The sequence below is a fragment of the Mandrillus leucophaeus genome, unplaced genomic scaffold (genome assembly GCF_000951045.1).
Source record: "Mandrillus leucophaeus isolate KB7577 unplaced genomic scaffold, Mleu.le_1.0 Scaffold111, whole genome shotgun sequence".
NCBI classification, from domain to species: domain Eukaryota; kingdom Metazoa; phylum Chordata; class Mammalia; order Primates; family Cercopithecidae; genus Mandrillus; species Mandrillus leucophaeus.
In genome coordinates, this window is record NW_012099321.1 from 3,391,323 (window position 1) to 3,399,104 (window position 7,782).

Here is a 7,782-nt window from a genome sequence, read left to right on the forward strand (position 1 = left end):
GTCTCTAAGAACTCATTGCTTACCCCTAGTTGCTAGAGATTTTCTCCTGTGTTTTCCTAAACATTTTACATTTTATATTTCCATTTGCTACATTTACATTTGCTCAGTCTGGCAACCCTAGCTGAGAGGAAACTTTGGCTTGTTGGAAACCTCCCAGGGCTAGAGGAGAGCCACCTTGCTGCACAGCTTAAACTGAAGCTATTACTTGCTCTCAAAATGTGGCCCTCATTTCAGTAAGAGAAATCATAAATATAAATCACTCCTCAAAGCGAAATATCTAAGAGAAATTATTCACGTTGAGGGCAGGAACTTTTCAGTTGTGGCTGTAAAGTAATAAAATGCATTTTCATGACTGGTTTTTGAGCTTCTAAAAACCATTGAGTTTCGGCTGGAAGATAACATCACCCTGGATGTCTCTAATTGGTTTCTTCTAATTCTAACATTCTTACTTCATCAGTAAGTGGTACAGCTGAAAGCTCAAGTCTTCTTGTTTCCTGATTCAAAGCATCTTGCCTCACAGCTGTAGCCTGCATATTCTTGATTAAAGTATAGATTAATTTTCTTAGAGTTCTCCAGAGAGACAGGACTAACAGTGTAGACAGATAGATGACAGGGGATTTATTAGGGAATTAGCTCATATGATTATGGAGGCTGAGAAGTCCCAGGACATGCCATCTGCAAGCTGGAGACCCTGGGATGCCAGTAGCATGGCTCTGTCCAAGTGTGAAAGTCTCAGAACCAGGGAAGCCAATGGTGTAATTCTATCTGAGAACATGTGAGGCTGCTGGTGCAAGTCCTGGAGTTCTAATGTCCAAGGTCAGAAGAGTGTCTCAGGCTCCAGGAGAGACAGAGAGGGAGAGAAGAAATTCCCTTTTCTCTTTCTTTTCTCTCTCCTTCCTTCCTTCCTTCCTTTTCTTTTCTTTTTTCTTTTTTCTTTTTTTTTTTTTGATGGAGTCTCGCTCTGTCACCCAGGCTGGAGTGCAGTGACTGATCTCGGCTCACTGCAACCTCTGCCTCCTGGGTTCAAGTGATTCTCCTCAGCTTCCTGAGTAGCTAGCATTACAGGCACGTGCCCCCACGCCTGGCTAATTTTTGTATTTTTAGTAGAGACCGGGTTTCATCATGTTGGTCAGGCTGGTCTCGAACTCCTGACCTGGTGATCCATCCACCTCGCCTCCCAAAGTGCTGGGATTACAGGCATGAGTCACCGCGCCTGGCCCTTTTCTCTGTCTTCTTTGTTCTGAGACCCCAGCTGATTGGATGTTGCCTTCCTACATTGATCTTCCCCCACTCAATCCACAGACTCGCATTCCAATCTCCTCCAGAAACACCCTCATGGACACACCTAGAAGTGATGCTTCACCATTTCTATAGGTATTCCTTAATCCAGTCAAGTTGACACCTAAAATTAAGCATCACAAGTCCACCTCTTATCAACTTGGCACCCATATGCATCTCCTTAAGCAATATTTAATCTCAAAGATAATAGCAAGATATTTCTGCCTACCATGACACAACTATCCTATGTACAATCAGAAATGCATTAATCCCATCCCGAGAAGAGAAGGTGAAGTTCTTGGGTGATGTTTACTCTTTTCCTGATATCCCATAACTTAAATACTATGATGTAAAATTAACAATACTTAAATACTGATGTAAAGTCAATATGTCTTATGTTGCGTTATAAAGAAATAAGGAATGAAAACAGATATTGCTCAATATATGCATATGGCTGGGTACAGTGGCTCACACCTGTACTCCCAGCACTTTGGGAGTCTGAGGTGGGAAGATCACTTGAGCCTGGGAGGTCAAGGCTGCAGTGAGCTGTGATCATGCCACTACACTGCAGCCTGGGTGACAGGGAGCTCCTGTCTCAAAAAAAAGTATGTGTGTGTGTGTGTATAAATAAATATACACATGTGACTTTTTTTTGATAGAGAGTGATATGGTTTGGCTGTGTACTCACCCAAATCTCATCTTCAATTGTAGTTCCCATAATCCTCATGTGTCATGAGAGGGACCCAGTGGGAGGTAATTGAATCATGGGGGCAGTTACCCCCATGCTGCTGTTCTCGTGATAGTGAGGTCTCATGAGATCTGATGGTTTTGTAAGGGGCTTTTACTCCTTTTGCTTGGCACCTCTTGCTGATGACACGTGAAGAAGGACGTATTTGCTTCCCCTTCTGCCACGATGGGAAGTTTTCTGAGGCTGCAGCCGCTATGCTGAACTGTGAGTCAATTAAACTGCTTTCCTTTATAAATTACCATCTCGGGTATGTCTTTACTAGCAGTATGAGAACAGGCTAGTACACAGGGTCTCACTCTGTCGTCCAGGCTGGAGTGCAGTGGCATGATCTTGGCTCACTACAACCTCCACCTCCCAGGTTCCAGCGATTCTCTTGCCTCAGCCTCCTGAGTAGCTGGGATTACAGGTGTGTGCCACCACACCTGGCTAATTTTTGTTCTTATTTTATTATTGTTATTATTATTTTTTTTTGTAGAGACAGGGTTTCACCATGTTGGCTCGGCTGGTCTCAAATTCCTGGCCTCAAGTGATCCGCTCAGTTTGGCCTCCCAAATTGTTGGGATTACAGGCATGAGCCACCGCACCTAGCCTGTATGTGATTGTTTCTTAATGAAACAGTCTTTGTTTCTGTAACATGGTTTTAGTTGGTATTTATAACTACTACTGCCCATTTGTAGAATAAGTTAGCTATAAGTACCAGCTAAAACCCTTATTCTGTATTCCCTTTGCCTTCAGCAAGCACCTTAGATGGTTGTTGTGGTTCTTTACCTGGCAGGGCGACCCAAACCTTCATTCCTGAAGAGTCTGGGCCATTTGTAGTCCTGCCTAGATTGGGGTGTTGTTGTTTCCTACAGACCTTAATCTCGGAGCATGGTAATACTGAGAGATGCCCTAAGGCATCTCCTGTATTCCCCACTTACTCTTCCTTACTTTCACTAGGGAGTAATAGGACAATTTCCCCTTGGTAGCCTGGATCAGTCACCCCAGCAACATAGTAATTCCCTTCTTGGCGTTTTGACTCAGATACATGAGGAGCCCAAAGTAGCTGGGTGTCAGTCTGAATTTCCAGGTCAGTGGAATCGTGGCTCCTGGTGGCAGCATTCCTCCCTGCGGAACTAAGACCTGCCAGCAGAGCATAAAGTCTTGGGAATAGGCAGCAAAAATTTTGCTAGTGGGTCACTAGGGATAATGGTAAGTGGTGCCACTCCCATTTCTGCCCCTTGATTCTTGGATGTATGAATCTTGGCTATGGGAGAAACAGTTCCATATACTGGATGCCGATTCAGAGCACCTATAGGTTGTCCCAGTCCTGCCAAGTATTACCACCTAGCTGGTGCTGTAACTGTGATTTCAAAAGGCCATTTCACCACTCTGTCAAGCCAGCTGCTTCAGGATGGTGGGGAACATGGTAAGACCAGTGAATTCCATGAGCATGAGCCCATTTTCACACTTTCTTGGCTGTGAAGTGAGTTAGAGCACTGCTGGGTCAGAGCACTGCTGTATGGAATACTATGACAGTGGATAAGGCATTCTGTAAATCTAGGGATGATGGTTTTGGCAGAAGCATTATGGGCAGGGAATGCAAATCCTATCCAGTGTCTATTCCAGTAAGAGCAAAACATTGCCCCTTCCCTGATGGAAGCCTTCCAGTGTAATCAGCCTGCCACCAGGTGGCTGTCTGATCACCCCAGGTAATGGTGCCATAATCAGGGGCTCAGTGCTGGTCTCTGTTGCTGTCAGATTGAGCACTCAGAGGTAGCCATAGCCAGGTCAGCCTTGGTGAGTGGGAGTCCATGTTGCTGAGCCATGCAAAACATTTATGCCTGCTACCATGGCCAGTTTCTTCATGAGCAGTGACAGGGGTGGCTGGACAATGACAGGGGTGGCAGGGGCCAGAGGCTGACTAGTATACACAGAATAGGTCATCCTTTCTACTTGGTTATTAAAGTTCTCTTCTGCGGAGGTCACCCTTTGGTGAGCATTCACATGGGACATAAAGTTATCTTCACATCTTCTGTGCCTTCAGAGAGGTCTGTTCACCACCTCACATGCCAATCTCTTCTGGAAACACCCTCAAAGACACATCACAGACACACCCAGAGGTAATGTTTTACCATTTCTCTAGGTATTCCTTAATCTAGTCAAGCTGACACCTAAAATTAACCATCACAATAGGGACCCCTCTGATTAAATGTTCTAGTCAAATCAGAATCTTGTTGGATTCTGAAAATCTACGTTTTAATCTGTGTTTCTGAATCTATGTTTCACATCATGTTGGATCTGAAAATCTACATTTTAAGAACCTCCTTAGGGCTGGGCGTGGTGGCTCATGCCTGTAATCCCAGCACTTTGGGAGGCCAAAGTGGGAGGATCGCTTGAGCCTAGGAGTTTGAGACCAGTCTGGGCAACATAGTAAGACCGTGTCTCTACAAATAACAAAAAAATTATCTGGATGTGGTGGTGCACACCTGTGGTCTCAGCTACTTGGAAGGCTGAGGTGGGAGGATCATCTGAGCCTGGGAGGTTGAAGCTGCAGTGAGCGGTGAAAGTTTGAAAATCGCTGTCAGAGCCCAAAGCCCTGGTCTTGTTATTTTATAGTCAGCATCAGAGACAACTGTGAAGTGTTCTTCACTCTGGATGCCTAGGTGTCGATCTCGGATTGAGGACTTCTGCCTCTAAAAACAATGATTCCAGCTTTAGATATAAGATTCAGTTGTTTATGACCCCTGCATTCTTGGTTTTGCTCTTCAGACAACTTATTGGCCATTAGCATTATCTTCTGCACTAGGGAGCATGGGGTCAGCAAGCTACTACCTGAGATCAAATTAAACCCCTGCCTGCACTTTACTGGGACACAGCCACATGTATCAGTTTACATCTCCTCTCTGGTTGCTTTAGTGATGCAACAGGTGAAGTGATTAGTTGTGACAGAGCCTTATGGCCTACAAAACCTAAAGAATTTATCTGGCCCTTTACAGAAAAAAATTTGCTGCCTCTTGCACTAGAACATTGAAAGGGAAAAAGTAGAGACTGTTTTACATTTTACCTGTTAAGGCTTATCTGGTAAAAGGCTGATACACAACCACAGACAACAGCCAGTAACATTAAGTGTATTTTTATTATTTATTATTATTTTTAAGACAGAGTCTCGCTCTGTCACCTAGGCTGGAGTGCAGTGGCGCGATCTCGGCTCACTGCAAGCTCAGCCTCCCAGGTTCATACCATTCTCCTGCCTCAGCCTCTCAAGTAGCTGGGACTACAGGAGCCCACCACCACGCCTAGCTAATTTTTTGTATTTTTATTAGAAACAGGGTTTCACTGTGTTAGCCAGGATGGTTTCGATCTCCTGACCTCGTGATCCACCCACCTCCGCCTCCCAAAGTTTTTACAGGAGTGAGCCACCAAGCCCGGCCGTGGGTTTTTATTTTTAAGGGGCACAGTAAGATATCCTATTTGCCTGAAACTACCTATGTACACAGATTTTTCGGGAACCTAAAATTTATACTATGTGGATCCCAAATACTTGCATCCAGATCATGTGTGGTAACTATTTAAAATGCAGATTCCTGCTGGGCACAGTGGCTCACGCCTGTAATCCCAGTACTCTAGGAGGCCACAGTGTGAGGATCACTTGAGCGTACAGTTCAAGACCAGACTGGGCAATGTAGTGAGACCCTGTCTGTTAAGAAAAATTTTAAGATTTACCAGGTACGGCCGGGTGTGGTGGATCAGGCCTGTAATCCCAGCATTTTGGGAGGCCAAGGCGGGTGTATCATGAGGTCAGGAGTTTGAGACCAGCCTGGCCAACACAGTGAAACCCCATCTCTACTAAAAATACAAAAATTAGCCAGGCGTTGTGGTGGACACCTGTAGTCCCAACTATTTGGAGGCTGAGGTGGGAGAATCGCTTGAACCTGGGAGGCAGAGGTTGCAGTGAGCCGAGATTGTACCAACTGCACTCTAGCCTGGGCGACAGAGCGAGCCTCCATCTCAAAAAATAAAAAAAATTAACCAGGTATGGTGGCACATGCCTGTAGTCCTAGCTACTTAGAGGGCTGAGGTGGGAGGATCACTTGAACCCAGGATCGCTTTGAGCCTAGGAATTCAGTCTATGATTGTACCACTGCATTCCAGCCTGGGCAACAGAGCAAGACTCCACCTCAAAAAAAAAAAAAAAAAAAAAGCTGATTTTTGGATTCTACCAAGAATGAGAATTTCTGTTATGTCAGGATATGTGATTACTCCCTTTTTTGTAACTACTAATTTATCTAGTACCTGCCTCTGTTATAGCACTGAAGATACAGTTATTTGTTTAATGGTTTGTCTCTACTATTAAGACTGAACTCCTTCAGGGGTAGGTATTGTATTGTTACTTTTGTATTCCAAGCTCCAGGGCAGTTCTCAAAGGGTGGTCTATGGATGCCGGGAGTCTTAGAGACTCTTGCAGGTGTAACAAGTTTGAAACTATTTTTTTTTTTTTTGAGGCGGAGTTTTGCTCCTGTTGCCCAGGCTGGAGTGCAATGGTGCGATCTTCGCTCACTGCAACCTCTGCCTCCCGGGTTCAAGCGATTCTCCTGCCTCAGCCTCCCTAGTAGCTGGGATTACAGGCATGCGTGACCACGCCCGGCTAATTTTGTATTTTTTAGTAGAGACAGGGTTTCTCCATGTTGTTCAGGCTGGTCTCGAACTCCTGACCTCAGGTGATCCGTGCCTCCCAAAGTGCTGGGATTACAGGCGTGAGCCACCGCGCATGGCCAAAAGTTTTTTTTTTTTTGAGACAGAGTCTCATTCTGTCACCAGGCTGGAGTGCAGTGGCGATCTTGGCTCGCTGCAACCTCCAACTCCCGGGTTCAAGTGATTCTCCTGCCTCAGCCTCCCAAGTAACTGGGATTACAGATGCGTGCTACCATGCCTGGCTAATTTTTGTACTTTTAGTAGAGACAGGGTTTCACCATGTTGGCCAGGATGGTCTCGATCTCCTGACCTCATGATCCACCCGCCTCGGTCTCCCAAAGTGGAAAGTATGTTTTTTTTAGACGGAGTCTTGCTCTGTTGCCCAGGCTGGAGTGGCACAATTTTGGCTCACTGCAACCTCTGCCTCCAAGCAACTCTCCTGCCACAGCCTCCCGAGTTGCTGGGATTATAGGTGCCCCCCACCATGCTCAGCTGATTTTTGTATTTTTAGTAGAGATGGGGTTTCACTATGTTGGCCAGGCTGGTCTCAAACTCCTGTCCTCAAGTATCTGCCTGCCTCGGCCTGCCAGAGTGCTGGGATTACAGGTGTGAGCCACTGCGCGTGGCCTGAAACTATTTTCATAGTGATACTAAGATATGATTTGCCCTTTTTGCTGGGTTGACGTTTGTACTATTGATGCAAAAGCAATGCTAAGAGTGTGGACACTGTAGCATAAATTAAGGCAGTAGAAATAAATTTCACTGTCAGTCACTGTATTCTTGACTGCCATGCATTAATAATAGTGCCAGTTTCACTTAAGAATACCCTTCATGAATCAGTAAAAATGATTACTTTTGTTAACTCTTAACTCATTAGTTCACATCTTTTTCACATTCTATATGACAAAATTATGAACAAAACCTGTTGTTTTTGAGACAGAGTCTGGCTCTGTTGCCCAGCCTGGAGTGCAGTGACGTGATTATGGCTCACTGCAACCTCCCCTTCCTGGGCTCAAGCCATTCTCCCATGTCAGCCTTCTGAGTAGTTGGGACTGCAGGTCTGTGCCACCATGCTCAGCTAA

The 7,782-nt window shown here is 45.3% G+C and overlaps 1 protein-coding gene across 1 annotated transcript in view; it reads left to right on the forward strand.

Annotated features, from left to right (window-relative positions):
* The first annotated feature begins 2,140 nt into the window (after positions 1 to 2,140).
* Positions 2,141 to 7,782, forward strand: part of DDHD2 (DDHD domain containing 2) — a 45,653-nt gene continuing 40,011 nt past the window's right edge. Inside the window, exon 1 of the mRNA XM_011993279.1 lies at positions 2,141 to 2,230. The gene's annotated coding sequence lies outside the window, so the exon portion shown is untranslated. The remainder of the gene's footprint in view (positions 2,231 to 7,782) is intronic.